Source organism: Callithrix jacchus, chromosome 16, assembly GCF_049354715.1.
Source record: "Callithrix jacchus isolate 240 chromosome 16, calJac240_pri, whole genome shotgun sequence".
Taxonomy (NCBI): Eukaryota; Metazoa; Chordata; class Mammalia; order Primates; family Cebidae; genus Callithrix; species Callithrix jacchus.
In genome coordinates this window covers 22,086,881-22,105,083 of record NC_133517.1, presented here as the reverse complement: position 1 = coordinate 22,105,083, position 18,203 = coordinate 22,086,881, and the positions used below count along the sequence as shown (strand labels likewise).

Below are 18,203 nucleotides of genomic sequence, written 5' to 3'. Positions count from 1 at the left end.
TGCTTTTTTCTCCCATGGGGAGGTGTCTTTTTCATTTTTTTTACCCCAGGTAGACAAGACAAAACACATCTCTGAGCCTCACAGATCTGGCACAGATCTCAGTGCAAGTATCATATTTCTGGAACTCAACTTAAAGTCTGGTGCTTAAGTAGGACAGAAATCAAATGACTCTTGGCTGCAAAACCAGTGCCTTGCCCCTACTGAGTTAAAGAGTCTCATTTATGGTTATGAATATTGAAAGGGATAAAATGTATCTTTATATCTGCCATCAATTTTCATCTGCCTTCATGGTAGAACTACAGAACACTGGGGAAAATTCAAGGCAACTACGAAGGAGAGATAGCAGAACATTAGCGAACTTAGGAACTGTAGGACTTTTAGAGAGCATCTTCTTCTTCTTCTTCACTTGACAGGTGAAGAAACTGAGGCAGGGAATTAGATCACCCGCTGAAAGTATGTTAGACTGGAGCATCTAAATTTAATGAGCAAATAAAATCAATTTAATCTTGGTCAAGTGCAGATTCTGATTCTGTAGGATTGAGATGAGGCCCAGAAGTCTGCATTTCTAAGAAGCTCTCCAGGTGAAGCTACTGCTGCTGGTCCAGTGGCTTCACAGAGTGGGGAGGGAGAGTGAATTATTATGACAGGTAGGACAGTAGAAGGGGAGGGAGGGAATCAAGTGCCATGGTTTGATTGTATCTCCCAAGTTCATGTGTTGGAAACTTAATCCTCAAGGCAACACTGTTGAGAGGTAGGACCTTTAAAAGGTGATTAGGGCACAAAGGCTCTGCTCTCATGAATGGATTTAAACCATTATCATAATAATGGGTTTGTAATGATAGTGAGTTTGGACCTCCTTTGCACTCTCGCCTGTGCTCGCCATGTGATGCCTTCTACCGTGTTATGATGCAGCAAGAAAGCCCTCAACAGATGTGGTTCATTGATCTTGGACTTCCCAACCTCCAAAACCGTGAGCCAAATATATTTCTATTTATTACAGATTACTCAGTCTGTGGTATTAAGTTATAGCGGCATAAAATGGACTAAGACAGAAAATTGGTAGTGTGAAGTGGACTGTTGCTGTAACAAATACCTGAAAATATAGAAGTGGTTTTGGAACTGGGTAATGGGTAGAAGATAGAAGAATTAGGAGGATCAAGCCATAATAGGAAAAGGCTGTATTGCTGTAAACAAAGCTCTAGGGGTGATTCTGGTGACAGTTTAGAAGAGAAGAGCTACAGGAAAAGTTTGAAACTTCTTTGAGACTTCTTAAGTGGTTATGATCAGAAGATTGGTAGAAATATGGACTGTAAAGGCCATTCTGATGAGGTCTTAGGTGGAAATGTGGAACAAAATATTAAAAATTGGAGTAAAGGCCGAGCATGCTGGCTTACACCTGTAATCCTAGTGATGACAATGGCAGCTAGTCTGCAGCAGCTGCTGCCATCACGCCAGCTATAGCAGGGAGGTGTGGCCAGTGCACATTCCATAGAGCTGGCAGAAGCCAGGGACAAGCAGGATCCCCACCTCTTTCCAGTTGGTAGGATGGGAGCTCCCTGGGTGATGCCTCAGCTGCCCAAGTTGTCACTGTGGACCCGGGCCTCCCACTGCATAGAGCAGGCATGAGCCCCTTCCACCTGGGTGTAGCTGCAGCTGCCCAAACTGTGGCTGTGGACCCAGGCATCCCTGTACTCTTGGGGGTCCAGTAAGCCCTCCCCACCCTCACAGGCTCGGAAGTACCTGCTCCTGCTGCCTGACTTCACCTTGCTGTTGGCACCCATTCTGATCTTGGAGCAAAGTTAGGGCCAGACCCAGATGCTGTCACAGCCCAGCCAGGTATGCACACACTGGTGGCAGTGCTGACACACCAGGCCCCTGCCACCTTGACCCCCTCTGGACTTGGGGTGCTGACTAGCATAGGAGGGAAGCCAATAATGGACTAAGGGCAGCTTCGCAGTAGCCTGCAGGTGCCCCTTGGGACCTACAGCCTGGGCTTCATGAATGGCAGCAGGAGGTAGACAGATTTCTGGGCAGAAGTGGGTGGGCTCTCAGTGAGGCATGCATTTCCTTCCTTCTGAAGCCATAATTGCCCTGGGCTCAGCCAGAGCTGAGCAGATGTCCAGATGACTAGTTACAGAAGGGAGCTACCCACTCTAGGGCCTCGTATCTGCTGAGAGCTGCAGACATTGGGAAGACTGGCTGCAGAGAGGAGCTACCCACTGCAGATGTCAGGGTGACCAGCTGTAGAAAGGAGCTACTAACTCCAGGGCCTGTTGCCTAGGCAACAGAGTGAAACTCAATCTTAAAAAAATGTGTTATCTTAGTCTATTTTGTGCTATTACAATAGCACATGTTTTTGATAATACATGGCCAAGTGTGGCCATATATTATAGTATTATCATGTATTATCTCATATTATCTTATTCTATATAATATTATCTTGGCTCACTACAACCTCCACCTCCTAGGTTCAAGTGATTCTTGTGACTCAGCCTCCCAAGTAGCTGGGATTATAGGCAAGTATCACCATGCCCAGCTAATTTTTGTATTTTTAGTAAAGATGGGGTTTTGCTATGTTTGCCAGGCTAGTCTTGAACTCCTGACCTCAAGTGATCCACCTGCCTTGGCCTCCCAAAGTGCTGTGATTACCTGCACAAGCCACTACATCCAACCTAAGATATCACATTTGAGTAGGTCTTGCAATATGTGGTAGTGGGACAAGCTCTCTCAAAAAACACTAATTTATTGATGATGACATGATTTGGTAGCATCTGAAATCAGGTCATCTTCAATTGATGTTGAAAATGGCATTGGAATCATGTTAAGAAGACTAACAATTTTAAGAGTCTGGAACAATATTTTTGAAATATTTTTAAGTTAAGCAGAATGAATATGATTTTAAAACTCATTGTGCCTGTACAGAATGAGGAAAATACAATTTAATATCTGCCTGTGTGAAAAAGGACTTAGTGGCATTAATTGCTTATATATTTTTGAGTCAATAGCATGACGTCATTGCATCAACAGAAATACAGGATGTGGGGAAAGAGGGATTATAACTTCTTTCCACATCACACAAGTCATGACATGCCTAGAGGGTTAAATACAGTGAGTTCCAAGTTTCTCTTCAAAGAATCATAATCATGCCAGTATGCTCAGTTTCCATGTTCTTTGTTCTCCATTTTAAAGTTTAACTCCTCATTCTTTCTGTTTCTTTGCCCCTGGTTTCTGTAAACAATCTTCTTGCCAGCACTAATGAATAGTACACATCTGTTCCCCTGGTTACCTGGACCTATTCCTCTCACCAAAACTATACATCCCCCTCGGGCATCCCCCTCCCAACCCACATATTTAGAGTCCTGACTCACCCTAGTCACCTGTTCATTCCTCAGTCACTACTGGTCACCTGCTCTGTCCTTAGTCACCCCGGTCACCTGGTCTGCCTGAGTCATCTTTAGTCACCTGTTCCACAACCGTCTTTCCCACCAAAACTGCTCATCCCACCACTCTGGCCCGTACCCCTGCTCTCTTTAAAATAGCCAATCAAAATTAGCTTAGACTGCCAACCCTAGACAATAGGGGAACAACGCAGCAGTAGAGGCTACCTGCATCAGGGATAAGAACCCCTTTCCCTCCCTTGTTCAGGTATGCTCTTGCAATTGCTCTATCCATGAGACACATCCTTCTATAGAGGTAAATTGCCTTGCTGAGGAAATTTATATTCAAGTGCTATTTCTTTTGCGGCACTGAAAGTTTATGTCTAACAGGAGGATATGCTCAGTTCAGGATGTGTGACATTAAACGGAATGTTAGAAACCTGAAATGCATCTGAGTGAGACTGTCTCAGGATATCTAGGAATGATGCTTTTGAGAAGCAGTTGAAATTGGGCATTTAACCTGGAAACTAAAATGACATACAGTATAATGCAAGGACTAACCCAGACACTGGAAGGAACATTATGTGTATGATACGACTAGGCTTGTTCTGTGAGATTCCTAAGTGTGAACTAGAATCAGTAGAAGTGAAAATTAGAGACAGATTCAAGCACACTCTAAGGCATTTGTTGGGAGATGGAGGAAGAGAACTGGGCTTTGAATTGAATTCCAGTTGCGTGACATTGAGTAAATCAATTAGCCACTCTGAATCTCAGGCTCTCCATTTATAAAACAGGAAAAAAAAATTCTCCCTCCCTGAGAATTTTAAGGAGTCAGCGAGATAATATTTGATAATAAATGGCCAAGTGTGATAAAGAGGGCTGATTCAATTACTTTTGAAAACATTATAAAACTAGAGCAGTCTAGCCACAAAATGGGCTATTTCAGGAAGCAGTGAGGTCCCTGTCATTGGAGGCATGCAAGTCAAGGACAATTAACCTTTAGGAATTGAGGATGAGATTCTTGCACAGGTTTTACTGCTAAATAGGAGGTTAATGAACAATGAACATGATTTATAAGGTCCCTTCCAATTTTAAGAGTCTGTACAGACTAGTATCACCATTCTCTTTCCCTGGCTATTAAAAATGCAGGTGGAAAAAATTGCTTCATTCAACTGTAACTCTATTCACCTCTCCACCCAAGATAGGAAGGCAGAAATGACTTTTATTTGGAGCATTTCATTCCCAACTCCCTAATGGAACCATCTTCCTTTGAATTCTAAAATGATATAATTTCCATTTTATAAGGTTATCAAGGGCATATATTTTTCCAAAAATGGCACCATACAGAGTAGCTCCCTATGTGATCTGATTTGAGAAGGGCAAAGGGAGAGTCAATTGCACCAGATTCCCCCCCCCCACACTGGTCCTGCTATACATATGTAAATTCCTCTATTGTAATTCTTCTATAAATAGTTACCAAAATGTGAATGTTATATAGGGTGACTAGCATCTTAAGCCATTCTCTGTCTTTAACACCAGGACGGATTTAGACTAGGCATTAGTGTGTTATTGCGGTGCTCATGAAAATGTGCTGCTTAGTTCTGCTGTAGGGAGCATCATTGGCTGATGCCCTCAGCAGTTAGCACTCTGAATCATCCACTGTGTTTGCCCCTATGCCGCATTTCCTGTGGACAGCCCCCAGCTAGTGACTGACCATGGTGGTGATGCTAATGCGGGTCCATTCCTGAGAGATGCGGGACTCCTCTGACACATGACTCTGATTCAAGGGCTCCTCATCAGCTGGCTGAACTTTTCTAGGAACGGCGCTGCAGTCCAGGACTTTTCCTGTCCGGTCCCCTCCCTTCCCTTCTTCTCAGGCATTTAATCTGCCCTGTGGCCTGAAGGCTCTGCCTGCCTCCTTCTTCTCCCTCTCCTTTATCCTTTACAGGCATTTTCTCCAACAAGCCTCTTGCATGCTTAACCCTTGGAGGACCCAGACTAACACAAGTGATGTCAGGAGTTGGGTGAAAAAGCAGGTGGTAAAACGAGGTTGTGAAATGAGCTTATTCACAGCCTGGAAGACAAAGAGGGCACCATCCTGGGTGATAGATAGGAAATGAGTAATCTTTGGCACAGGGTGGAGGCCCAAATGCTATACTTTTCACATGGTAACCTGGAAAACTCCCCAGTGATGGGCATCACCTTGCAGGAGTTTGAAAATTGTAGGGACATGGGCAATGTCTACAAGGGCAATGGGATTGGCTGGTTACTACTCACTTGCACTGATGCCCTGCAGAGGATGAGATGGGAGCCTTTCTAGTAAGAAGCAGAGGCCTTGACAAGCAGTTAAAGGCTAAATGTGAGAGCCAGAGGTTCTCTTTGGCAGTGTACAAAGAGACCCCTATCTCCTGCAGTAGACATTGTACACAGCTGAGTAGTGTCTATCAGTTAGACAGTTACTTAGAATTGCAGAGCAGGTCTGTTATGCTAAGGTCAGGGCCCTGGATGAGAAAACCTAGGGCCCTGGAACATGGAAGGGAGATATCTAAGTGGAGGTCTCTGAAGACTGCCCCAAATCCTCTGAGTTTGCCAAGGCAACCCACCCTTTCCTAGAACAAGCAAGTGCTTCCCTTCTGTGGGAGAGGCTGCAGAGACCTCTCCTCCACAGGGCAACAGGAGCTGCTCCCATGTCCTCATCTGGCTGCCAGGTGAATGCCAGGTTAGATCCCAGCATAATCTGGCTGAGGACTTGCTGGGCCTGAGAAGAAAGAGATTATACACTGAAGTGGCTTCAGGACTTGCTAGAATGTAGCTGCTATCAGAGGAGTGCTCCTGGAAATAGATCTTGAGGGTGCTGGATCAAAGGGGTTGGAGTGTGTGATTAGATTAACAAAACTCATTTTCTTGTGCACCCTTTGTTGAGACATGGGACTGAATACTAGTAGGGACCCCTGGTGATGAAGCAAATTCACTGCTAGAGTGGCTCACAGAAAGCTGGTAAGAGTGATGGCCCTTACTGAGCAAAGTGAAAATGCGGGAGTTTCCTTAGCAGAGAGTAGAGGAAGGCATAAAAAAGCACAGGCAGGTTGACGTGCTAGTGTGGGTGTATTATGCAAGACCAGGAGACCGATCAGAGGATTATGTTCCCGGGGAGGGCCCAGAGGACACAGCAGTCACCCCGGCTATTGGGAAATCTGTCTACAGCGTTTGTTGATGGTACTCTTCCGAAGTCAGGGATGATAGTATAAATCACAGTAGATTCCTGGGCAGTGGCCACTGGGCTGGTCATCTGGTAAGCAAAGACCTGGGAGATCGAAGACAAGGAGGTCTGGGCTACAGGCATGGGAATGGATGTACTGATGTGGGAGGACATTTGTGTCACATATTAGCACCCCAGAAAGCATTCACTTGGAAGAGGCACCGAATAACCAAGTAGACAAAGTGGCTCAGCCAGATGAGGTTAGCAGCCTTTGCCATCAGCCACCAGAACTGGCAGAAAGGATACATGCACGGAGAGATGGAGATGGAAATTGAGTTTAGATTCAGAAGCAGGGACTCTTGATTAGCATGGGAGTTATTGCTGCCTGAGTGTGCAACCTGTCAGCCACAGACACTACACTGAGCTCCTCGTATGGCAATATTCCTTGAGGGAACAGATAACCTCTTGTGGCAAGCCAACTACATTGAGCCCCTTCCATCCTGAAGGGCTGGCAACCTATTCTCACAGGAATGGACACCTCTTCTGGATATGGGTTTTCCTTTCCCTGTCAGCCCCTCAGCCAGCACCATCATGGAACTTACAGAGTATCTGATCCACAGGCATGGGCTCACACACAATATAACACTTGACCAGGGAACTAGCTGTGGGTACAGGAGTGGTCCCATGACCATGTATTACACACCAAATCCAGAAGCAGCCAGTCTTGGAGAGGACTGGAATAGCCTCCTAAAGGCATAGCTCAAAAGCCAGCTTGGAGGTAGCATTCGGAGAGTGGGTGCCATCCTCCAGGCTGTAGCAGTGCATACATTAAGTCAGAGTCTTATATATGCCACTGTGTTCCTTATGGAAGAATGAGTGGGTCTGGAACCAAGTGGGTGGAAGCAGGAGTGGCTCTACTTTCCAGCACTCCTAATGGTACACAGGGATTTTGTGATTACTGTTCTTACAATTGGGAGTTCACAGTGGGGGGTTTACTCTTGCAAGAGGGCACAACAAGGGTCCCATTGCACTATAAGCTAAGATTGCCACAAAGTCACTGTGGACTCCTTGTGTCCAAGGACCAGCTGGTGGAAAGAGGGCTTACCATCCTGGTAGCCGTCATTGCCCCTCTCAACAGGAGGAGATAGGGTGCTTCTATACAAGGAGGTCAGGGAATAGTTTGCAGAACCTGGAACCCAGAACCGAGGGCATCCACTTGGATACCTCCTAATACTCCTGTGCCCCATTTTGACTGTGAATGGATATATGCCACAGCCCTGCCCTCTGAGCCCTGCCTAGGCAGTAGCTGAGGACGAGGTACCTTTGAACTGACAGTGGAGGAGGCAGAGGACGAGAATCAGACATGGTTCCAGAACTAACAAGAACTGTAGTTACTATTCCTAACCTCTCTTATCCAGATTTCTCATCAGGAAGAGGGACCTACACTATCCGTGGAGGAGCTGCTTCCCGAATCTGTGTAAAGTAGATTGTATTGTGCAATGGGGTGACTGTGGTGGCCATGAAGAGGCACAACTCAGACCTCAGATCTCTTGCTACAGAGAACATTGACTGACAGCCCAGCAGCTCCCGTCTGGATCCACCTGTTAACAGTGAGGCCAACCTCCCCCAGGCTGCTCCCAGCTCAGGGCTGAGCATGATGTAGTCCTAATGCTTTTACAGGAGTCCTCTAGATCTCCTCCCTGGAGATGCAGGGCTCTTCCAACAGACCACTTTGGCTCAGGGCTCCCCATCAGCTGGCCTAACCTTTCTGTGCTGTGGCTGAGGGTCTTCTGGCCCATCCCCTTCCTTCTCTTCTCCTTCACAAGGGCCAGACCTGCATTTCCACCTACAGGATCTCCTTGCTTGCTTCTGCTCCCTCCCCTTTCCGTAACATGAGCTCCTGAGTAAATCGCTTACATGTTGAATCCTGACTCTGCATCTGCTTCTCCAAGGACCCAAACTAACCCATGTACAGTAGAAAATGATTGACTTTTTGACTCAGTCCTGGATTCACATCTTGTTTCTGCCATTTATTAACAACATAACTTTCCATCACTCAGCCCCTCCTTATTTTCCTCATCAATTAAAATATTTCTTGCTCCTAAATTTATGGTGAATGTTAAAAGACTTAACATTTGAAGAGCACCTGTGATGTGCCTCCTAGAATAGGTGCACAGTTTGTTCCTTTCTCATTATCCTTTAGTGATGATGGAATGGGACTCTATACTGCTCAGTTTTGATAAAGGATTGCAAGGAAGTGAGAGAGGAAGAATGCCAGCTGCTGCATATGGCAAGCCTGCCTCCTGGGTCAGGCTTCCCTGACAGCTTTGGTGCCTGAGGCATAAAGATGCTGGGTGCCAGGGAAGGGAAGGAGAGGGCACTGGAGGGAGACCAAATTCGATCATTTTAATTCCAGTCCCCAGTTCTGTGCAATTCTTAGTGGAAAGTTTTTTTAAAGAACATTAAAGGCAGTTATGAAGCCGAGAAATGGTCCTGTGTCTCTGAGCAGTGCTGGCCATGCCTAACCCACCACCCCCGGCACTTGCACCCACCCTGTCTCAGGGCCCTTCAGTGTCACACACAAAGGGGCCACACCTCTGATTCACACTCTGAGGAAAGCAAGTTTGTGGATCAAAGAACATGACTAATGGCTGTAGAACTTTCTGAAGAGCCCAGAATATTTAATTATCAAGAACAATTTAGTCCACTTCAAGTGGTTTTCATAAGCTCCACATACTTCAGCATTTGCTTGGCAACATGAAATAAAAGCTTTCTCTGGGGTTCCCAGCATTTGCAATGGGCCCTCTCCCAGCCCCATCTGGCTGCAGAAGGTTCACTCTGTGAATTTCTTCACTGGAGTGTGAATTTCCTCACAAGGGACAAGGGGAAGGAAGGAAAAGAGTAGACAGAACTTTAGTTGTTCTCTGTGACGAGGGACTTCAAAAAGTCAAAATGGGGCTTTGAGTCCCTGTTCTCACTGGGCTGATGTGAGCATTAAGCTAAACATGAGAACACATTTGAAGCACAGAGAAACTTCCTGGCATTTCAGTACTTAATAAATGCTTATTATTATTTTTAAAAAAGCAACAACACATTTTCCCTATTTCCCTTCCTTCTCCCTATAACACTCCCTCCTTCCCACCTACCTCATTTACCTGTCCTCCTTGATTTCTGACTCAATTGAGACTACATCAATAGTTCTTCCTGTAGCGCTGTTAGAACTTGGTGTCTCCACCCTCATGGGGCACATGCACATTTTGTCTTGTATTCTGCTCCAAGTACACATCTTATCTTGCTTGAGGAGAAAGGGAAGCCAAGGAAAGTAATGATTGGCACATGCGATGAGGGGCTGAAATGACTGGGTCTCCATCATTTACTAGCTATGGAACTAAGTCAGTGACTTAGTTTTTTTCAACATCAGTTTTTTTGTTTTTGTTTTTGTTTTTTCCTTGAGATGGAGTCTTGCTCTGTTGCCCAGGCTAGAGTGCAGTGACACAATCTCTGCTCACTGCAATTCTTGCCTCCCGGGTTCAAGCGATTCTCCTGCCTCAGCTCAGCCTCCTGAGAAGCTGGGACTACAGGCTCCCACCACCATGTCCAGCTAATTTTTGTATTTTTAGTAGAGATAGGGTTTCACCATGCTGGCCAGGCTGGTCTGAAACTCCTGACCTTGTGATCCACCCACCTCGGCTTCCCAAAGTGCTGGGATTATAGGTGTGAGCCACCGTACTCGGCCCTCAGCCTCAGTTTCTTATCTGTAAGATGGGAAACTATAATTTACCTCATAGATTTGTTGTGGAGATCTAGAGATGACTATACAAAGCACCTGGTACAGAAGATGGATGTATTTTATTATTAATTTATTATTTAATTTATCTTTGTATCTGTCAGATAATATTGCAGGAAGGACACATCATTCACTTCATAGATGTTTGGGATAAAAGTGAATTGTGTTTTTGCACCCAGTTTAAAGATAAAGACTGCCATGAAACTGGTGTTTCCCATACATTCCTGAGCATAAGAATCTCTTGGAAAATTTGCTGTGGTGGGTCTAGAGTAGAATATTTTAACATGCACTCAGGGCATTCTGACATCTGATATTGGGAAAACTGCTGTAAAGTAAACTCAAATGATGCTTACACCCCTCAATGATTATGTGAGAATGTCTGTTTTGTAAGAAGAATGGACTTATGCAGGTCTCTTAATAACGGACACACTGCTGCCCAGTTGATTTGGGCAAAGCAACTGCGGTAAGGTGTGAGCATGGTGGAGAAGCCACATCGCCATTTAGGTACAGCTGGGTCCGAGCCATGAGCGGCGTTAGTCGGCACCGCATCACTAACTGGACTCCACGTGCCTTTTCATAATTGAATGAAATCCCAAATTTCAATTTATTTCAAGGCTGCATAATGAGGTAATTAGGAGCTTAGTTACATCTAATGCCCTGAATGGAGGTCCCGGGATTGTTTACAACAGTCAAGAGGTCTGGGCGGATAATTACCTCACTTCACAGTGAGAGTTGCCAACTTCAGAGCTCCAAGGAGAGAATGCCCATGGAACTGAGGGCTTTGAAAATCCACCCAAGTGTTACCCCAACATTAGCGTTGTTATTATTGAAGAGATTTTTGTCTTTTAGGGTGCTGGGTTTTCAGAAAGGGGTTTCTTTTACATGGCATGGGTTTCCTTTTCGTTCATCAGTCCACAGTGGGGCAGTTTTAATGAGGCACAAGCTGGGCTGAGATCAAGATGCAAGCAGAAAGATCAAGCGTCCACAGGGAAGAAAAAAGAATACTCAGCCCAGGAGCAGCTTCCATTCTTCAAGGACAGTCTTGAAGGAAATTTCCTGGGGAAAGCATTTGCAGTTTTAATAACAGACTTGAAATTTAAGCTCACTCTATTTCTGGACAATAAAGGAAGTCTCTTTAGTGTTATCTGATATATCTTAGAATGAGATAGATTCAAAATAAACAGACAACATCGCCTGGAATATTTCACAGGGGGCAACTCAAGCCAAGTAATTCCAGAAAAGCAAGTCAGACTCTGTATGTTCAAACCTCAAAATCAAGTTCATAAATCCAACAGGCTGGTTTTTCAACTCTTGAATCGAAACTGAAAAGCAAGGATAATGTATTTGAGTTACACATACTACTTCATAGCATACACTATTTGACATCACTCCTTATTAAAAATATTCCTTCATCTCTAAATCTTAAAGTGAATGGTGTTATCTCCAATAGACACTAGAAAAAAATGTTGGAGAACAAAACCCCCAAATCTGCTCACTATCTTATTTTATAGAAAATGTTTTGAAATATTGATGCCCCTCTTTAGATGGTTATACATAAGAGATTTTTATTTTTTGAGACAGAGTTCTGCTCTTGTTGCCCAGGCTGGAGTGCAATGGCACGACCTCAGCTCACTGCAACCTCTCCCTTCTGGGTTCAAGTGATTCTCCTGCCTCAGCCTCCCGAGTAGCCACCATGCCTGGCTTTTTTTTTTTTTTTTTTGTATTTTTAGTAGAGGCAGTGTTTCTCCATGTTGGTCAGGGTGGTCTCAAACTCCCGACCTCAGGTGACCCACCCACCTCAGCCTCCCAAAGTGCTGGGATGACAGGGGTGAGCCACCACACCTGGCTGAGATTTGGTTGTTACTGAAGCATTTCATTTATGCAGAGACAAGTAATGCAAATATGTATGAAGGTTTTTCAAGTTGAGACATTATGTCATGGGGGCTCAAGTTGGGGCCAAGTTCCATGATGTTTCATATTTCCAGACTGATCTGAGGTCAAGACCCTTAGTGAGTTCATCTAGCTGACTGCCCAGACCTCCACATCTCATGTTGGTATTCATGAAGTTAAAGAAAACTGATTTTTCTGTGGTTAAAAAAAAGAAAAAAGATTTGAAAAAAAGGGTGACCCAGTGTTGTTGACAGAAGTAAAGAGAAAGTTGAGATCAAAGACAGTTTTAGTTCTTAACTAGAAAACCAAAGTCTGGGGTAAATCAAGCAATTGAATGTAAAATTCAGCAGTGACCCAGTTCTATGAATACAAACATTTTTCCATATACTCTCAAAAGAAAGAAAGAAAGAAGACAATAAATAAATAAATAAAACTTTGTAAAACAATTTCAGCTTATGTCTCAGCTAGTATGAAAATTGCTCATCAAACGAGGGATAAAATTTTAGTGGAAATTGAATGAAAATTTGTGGTGTAATGATATGCACAAGAAGCCTATGCCTATACAGAGAATTGATTTGGGGGAAATCCAGAAATTGCCATGGCTGAGATGGTGGGTATTTGTGAAAAACTAGATACTTATCTTTCAAATTGATTAAGTTTAGGAAGAAACTTTCATCTCTCTCTCTCTCTCTCTCTCTCTTTCTTTCTCAATCATCTATATATCTATAGATGTATGAGATGTATCATGTATGTATATATGTTTCTATTATCTATCCATGTAGTCATTCTTTTCTTAAAAATAAAAGAGCTATGTATAAGACATTGTGCTAGGAGGAAGGATATAGACTTCTGGGGATATGGAGGGGATGTAAGACACATTACCATGAAATGACACTTTATTTTTTTGAGACAGGATCTTGCTCTATCACCTAGGCTGGCATGCAGTGGTGTGATCATGGCTCACTGCAGCCTTGACCTCCTGGGCTCAGGTGATCCTCCCGCCTCAGCCTCCCAAGTAGCTGGGACTACAGGTGCATGCCACCATGCCAAGTTAATTTTAAATTTTTTTGTAAAGATGGGGTTGCACTATGTTGCCCAGGCTGGCCTCAAACTCCTGGGCTCAAACAATCTTCGTGCCTCAGTCTCCCAAAGTGCTTGGATTGCATGCATGAGCTACCATGCCAGCAAGAAAACCGATTATGAAATAAGGGCAGGCCTGGTACAAAAGTGGAAAGAAGGGAACCCTTGTGCTTTGCTTACTCTTACTCTACTTTTTGGCATTATGCGATTTGAAGGGTAGGCAGATTCACTCAGGCTTATCCATTGCTTGATTTTTTTTTCTTCCCAAATGTTTTCCAAATAGTCCTTGATTAGTTGGCCCTACAGATCATGCACCACAGCAGCTTGTTAACAGATATAGAGAATGTATACAAGAACGAAAGGAATAGTTTGTAACTTGGTTTTCTGTTTCTTCCTGTGAATTTCTGGTGACTTGAGAAGAAGTATTAAGGGCACTTTCTTGTTGCTGAATTTGCTATCTGCATAGATGAAAATACCATCATGGAAGCTGATGGTTAAAGTGGTTTTAGAAGGAGGATTGAGAAACAGGGACTAGCTTTCTGTCTTTTAGGGTCTCAATATAAACTCATCTATTCCACTCTTTGGCTTCTTTTCTTAGATGAATAAAAATAATAGCAAATACATTAGGGCATAGTTATTAAAGGGCCTTTCCTGTATTAACTCATTTATTGATTACAACTATCCTAAGAAGTGGATGCTATTATAACCCCCACTTTACAGATGAAGAAAAGGGGCCCCGAGAGATTAAGCAGTTATTCAAAATCACACAGCTAGTAAACTGCAGAGCCTGAATTTAAAACCACAAGATCTGGCCCAGAGTCTGCCCCAATCACTAAGTACACTGCTTCTGGCACCAAAGGTGACCATGTGAAGGAAATGTCCCTCATCTCCATGTGACAAGAGAGCAGAGGCAGTCTTCCTGCCACTGGATCGTCTATTGACTTTCCATCTCCATTTTATATGATTGACTCTTATGTTGAAATGGCAAATATCATTAAGAGCTTTAGAGCACATTGCAGTGGAAACTAGGAGAATTTGGAACTCTTTCCACCTATGCTCTATGGTTGTGACCCTGACTCTGTGTCCATTGGCTGCAATAAAGATAATGGAGGTTAAAAAAAAAAAAGATCCTCAAAGGAAGATACTGTATGTTCTACTGGAAATATGTTTCCCCTATTCTGCAATCAGTAGATAATGGATTGCTGCCCAGTGAGCAGAAGCCAGAAAGTTGTTTGGCTTTTAGGGCTCCAGTCTCCTTAGTTCCTACAGATGAGTAGCAGGCACCGGAGGTGATGGAAGGTGTAAGGAAACCATGGACTGAGGCAGGTCACTTCTTCCCTAACTGAACATCCTGAAGTGCTTTTCACTGTCTCTTTTTAAACCAGTAATAAAATATTTCAGAAATAAAAATCAAAGTCCTTATCTTAGCTCACAAAATAATTTTCTGACAGTGGTCAAAAAGAAAAAAAAAAGGTAAGCCAGCTTCCTGTAACCTTGACCTTTTCTCTTTTTTGTGAAACATTTTTTGAAACTATTTTAAGTTGTTGAAGGAACATTCCACTTGAAGAAATGGTGAACACAATCATGATGGGCTGGCGGGACTAAAGTCCAGGGGAGTGAGCAGAGGTCATTGACCTATTTCTGTCAACTTTGCAAAAGAGGGCAACACCTTAGAGTGGCTGGATGACAGCCAGGGCCACCATGACAGGCATGCCCTGAGTCTGGAATGTGTTTTCCCATCAGTGCAGGTAACCATTCTGGGGAATGCAGGTAACCATTCTGGCCCTGTCCTGAGCATTGGGAGGGCCAGAGAATACCCTTTCCTCCTGGAGGTATTATCTCTTCTGTTTCCTCCTTTTCCTCCCCTTTGAGACCCCAAAATGTATATTTTGACTGAGGGAAATATGCAGTCCAAAAGTGAGCTCATCTAAATGTGGTCGTGAGTGTTTTTGTCCCAGCTGTGCTGGGTCTGATCTAATCGGACACTTTGGGTCCTGAGAGTCTATGGTGCGCTGCTGAGATTCACAGAACCGGGTCACTGCTGAATTTCTCATTCCACTGCTTGATTTGCTCCAAATGTTCTGTTTATGGTTAAGGACTATAACTTTCTTTGATCTCAACTCTCTCTTTGCTTCTATTAGCAAGGGAACCCCATTGCTCTCTTTTTCTTGTTTGCATTATTTTCTCTCATTTTCCTAATTATAACAGTTTCTTTTGAAATAATTTAGCCTTGGCCTGAACTAAAAAAAAGATATCTGTGAGTTTACATGTCTGAATCCTCCATTACATTGTGCCTTCCATAAGAGCATGGTTCAGTGACACAGCAGAGCTCAAGAAATATCTGTTAAGTGGATGAACATTCAGAGCACTCTCCTCTACTGGAAACTAGCCCCATCGCATCCATTCTTTCCAATCACTGTGGGAAGTTTCTTGACTCTTGGTGCCATCTCCCTACATGTACTAACTATGTGCTAACTCTGTGATCCTGGGCAGGTTTTTTAAACCTCTTAGTGCCTCAGTGTCTTCACTTATAAGAATGGCCTTTATAATAGGTCTTACTTTGTTGGGTTGTTGGGAAGACAAAATGAGATAATCCATGTGAAATCCTTGGAGCAAGGGTGTCCAATCTTTTGGCTTTCCTGGGCCACATTGGAAGTAGAATTATCATGAGCCACACATAAAATACAGAAACACTAATGATAGCTGATGAGCTAAAAATAAAACATAATGTTTTAGGAAAGTTTACAAATTTGTGTTGTTCCACATTCAAAGCTGTTTTGGGCCACATGGGGCCCATGGGCTGTGGTTTGGACAAGCTTGCCTTAGAGCATTGCCTAGTAAATCCTCAGTTACACATTATATCTTATTCAATGCTCATGCTTCCTGCAGGATGATCAATTGAGTTATTCTTCTTTGCCCAAGGACACTAAGGCTCGGCACACTTTCAGAGCAGAGATGACTGGTCTGCTCCTTGTGTAGTGCAGACCGAGGCACCTGGGTCTGAAACTGTGATGGCTTCTTCTCTGCTTACTATCAGGGCGGGTCAAACCTCCCCAAACTTAGAAGCATAAAATGACTACCACTGTGTCATACTCACTAATTCTCTGGGACAGGAATTGAAGCAGGGCCAAGTGGGGATGGCTTGTTTGTTCTCCAGTGCTGGGTCTTCATCTGGGAAGACTTGGTTAGCTGGGGCTGGCATTACTCTCACATTTGACATCTGGACTGGGGTATTCATTTTCCAAGGCTGCTGTAACAACATGCTATAAACTGAATGGCTTGAAACAACAGAAATATGTTCTCTCACAGTCCAAAATCAACACGATGACCATTCCATGCCCCTCCAAAGCCTCTAGGGGAGTATCCTTCCTTGCCTCTTCCAGCTTCTGGTAGCCACAGGTGTCCCCTGGCTTGAGGCAGCATCATTCCATCTTTGCCTCCATCTTCACATGGCTGTCTTTGTGTGTCTGTGTCTTACACTCATGTGTCTCTTCTGTAAGGACAACTCAAGGACCCTCTCTACTGCAGTGTGAACTCATCTTAAGTAATTATATCTGCAATGACTTTATTTCCAAATTAGGTGCATTCTGAGGGACTGGAGGTTAGGCTTCACCATATCAGTTTCAGGGACACAATTCAACTCATAATAGCTGGGATAACTAAAAGGCCAGTCTCAGTAGAGAATGTTGACTAAAGCCTACACCTGGCCTCTCCATGTGGCCTCACTGCATGCCTTGGGCATCCCACAGTGTGGCGGCTGGACTCTGAGAGGGAGCTGCATGGCCCCCAGAGCCAGGCTTGAAGCCACACAACGCCTTGTCTGTGCTTCTCAATTGGTCAAGCTGTCATGTGTCACCCAGATTCTATCTCTTGGTGGAAGGAGTGGTAAAGAATTTGGGGGCCATGTTTTACTCCACTCTTTACCTCCACCTCTTCCCGCCACACAGCCTGGGAACAGCTTTTTAAAAAAATCAGCTCATTTAGATTTCCATATGAAAATACAGAATACAGGATCTCCTCTAGGAAATAGATAGGTTTTTCCTCTCCCTCATTCCCATAAAACATTTTTCAGTGTCATTTTGAAAACAGGATACTAGGCTGAACTAATGTATCTTTATATTTTAATTCTGAAGCCACCAGAGAATTTTTAAGAGGACAAAATTAGACTGGGAAAAAAGTGTTTTTGAAAAAATGAATTTTATGCAAGCTGAAAATAGACAGCATGACTGAGGTGATTACAAGTCATTGCTGGGAGGCGGGAAGAGGCTGTCAGGTGAGAATGTGGCGGTTCCACAGCTATGAAAATCAGAGCTGCCATGTAAACTTAGTCGTTGCTGCTTGATTTTGGAGAACAAACTGCCAAAATATTGTGGAGAGATTATGTTAGTATCAAATCATTTTATTTTCCTATTTTTTTCCTGATAGATTCTGAAATATATTCAACACACACTTTCCTACTGAGCTTCCAAAAATGGGACCTGGAAAACAGAAAAATATGTAAGCATCCTCTTTCAGGCCAGGTGATATGGTATGGCTGTGTCCCCATCCAAATCTAATCTTGAATTGTATTTCCCATAATTCCCACATGTCACAGGAGGGACCTGGTGGGAGGTAATTTAATCACGGGGGTGGTTACTCTCATGCTGTTCCCATGATAGTGAGTTCTCACAAGATCTGACAGTTTTATAAGGGGCTTGTCCCCTTTTGCTCAGCACCTTTCTTTGCTGCCACTATGTGAAGAAGGACATGTTTACTTGCCCTTCTGCCATGATTAAGTTTCCTGAGGCCTCTCAAGCCATGCTGAAATATGAGTCAATTAAACCTCTTTCCTTTATAAATTACCCAGTCTCAGGTATGTCTTTATTAGCAG

The 18,203-nt window shown here is 43.8% G+C and overlaps 1 long non-coding RNA gene across 1 annotated transcript in view; it reads left to right on the top strand.

Annotated features, from left to right (window-relative positions):
* Positions 1-18,203, top strand: part of LOC108588642 (uncharacterized) — a 228,808-nt gene that overhangs the window by 201,425 nt on the left and 9,180 nt on the right. The window contains exon 4 of the long non-coding RNA XR_013527868.1: positions 17,759-17,830. This is a non-coding gene — a long non-coding RNA (uncharacterized LOC108588642). The remainder of the gene's footprint in view (positions 1-17,758; positions 17,831-18,203) is intronic.